This window comes from Anarrhichthys ocellatus, unplaced genomic scaffold (assembly GCF_004355925.1).
Source record: "Anarrhichthys ocellatus isolate YVR2014 unplaced genomic scaffold, GSC_Weel_1.0 scaffold1992, whole genome shotgun sequence".
NCBI classification, from domain to species: domain Eukaryota; kingdom Metazoa; phylum Chordata; class Actinopteri; order Perciformes; family Anarhichadidae; genus Anarrhichthys; species Anarrhichthys ocellatus.
In genome coordinates, this window is record NW_022281966.1 from 1 (window position 1) to 362 (window position 362).

The following is a 362-nucleotide window of genomic DNA, read 5'->3' on the forward strand; positions in this document are numbered from 1 at the left end:
TCTCTCTCTCTCTCTCTCTCTCAGATCACCGCTGCAGTCACACCTACACTCCCAGTGAGGACATAGAGGAGCTCACTCAGATCTGCAGGGACAACGTCTGCCGCTGCACGCAGGGTAAAAGCTCCACCGCGTCTGCAGCAACGCATTAGTGGACATGTTTGTACTTGTAGTTATTTTATTTTATTATTATTATTGTTTTATTCACTCACGATCTCCAGGTGACTGCTGTGTCTCCAGAAGCGACAGTGAAAACGTCCCCAACAAAGAAAGAGAGACGTTTGCCTGCAACACGTTACACCACGGTACGATACACGTCACACACACACACACACACACACACACACACACACACACACACACAC

The 362-nt window shown here is 48.3% G+C and overlaps 1 protein-coding gene across 1 annotated transcript in view; it reads left to right on the forward strand.

The window, feature by feature from the left end:
• Positions 1 to 27: 27 nt before the first annotated feature.
• LOC116378032 (complement C3-like) overlaps positions 28 to 362 on the forward strand; it is a 3,453-nt gene continuing 3,118 nt past the window's right edge. Inside the window, exons 1-2 of the mRNA XM_031839831.1 lie at positions 28 to 114; positions 219 to 302. The gene's annotated coding sequence lies outside the window, so the exon portion shown is untranslated. The remainder of the gene's footprint in view (positions 115 to 218; positions 303 to 362) is intronic.